This window comes from Primulina huaijiensis, unplaced genomic scaffold (assembly GCF_012295235.1).
Source record: "Primulina huaijiensis isolate GDHJ02 unplaced genomic scaffold, ASM1229523v2 scaffold183038, whole genome shotgun sequence".
In the NCBI taxonomy this organism is placed as follows: domain Eukaryota; kingdom Viridiplantae; phylum Streptophyta; class Magnoliopsida; order Lamiales; family Gesneriaceae; genus Primulina; species Primulina huaijiensis.
This window is the reverse complement of record NW_027345461.1, coordinates 1-218: the sequence shown is the minus strand read 5'-3', so window position 1 is coordinate 218 and position 218 is coordinate 1. Positions and strand designations below refer to the sequence as shown.

General features: G+C 42.7%; 1 non-coding gene across 1 annotated transcript; it reads left to right on the top strand.

The window, feature by feature from the left end:
• Positions 1-71: 71 nt before the first annotated feature.
• Positions 72-177, top strand: LOC140965978 (small nucleolar RNA R71). Its single transcript, XR_012173194.1, has one exon. It is a non-coding gene; the product is annotated as a small nucleolar RNA R71 (small nucleolar RNA).
• Positions 178-218: the final 41 nt, after the last annotated feature.

Below are 218 nucleotides of genomic sequence, written 5' to 3'. Positions count from 1 at the left end.
CAGCATCTATCATCGTACGATTAGGAGTAAGTAAACCATAATAAAAGGTTTGAACAACTAACCCAAGTGGCAACTCGTGATGTGGGCATCTACGTAAAAGATCTTTGAAGCGCTCCCATGCCTCATACAACGACACCTGATCGAATTGAGCAAATGTGGTGATGTCTGCCCGAAGCTTCATGGTCTTAGATGGAGGAAAATATTTGATGAGAAACGCT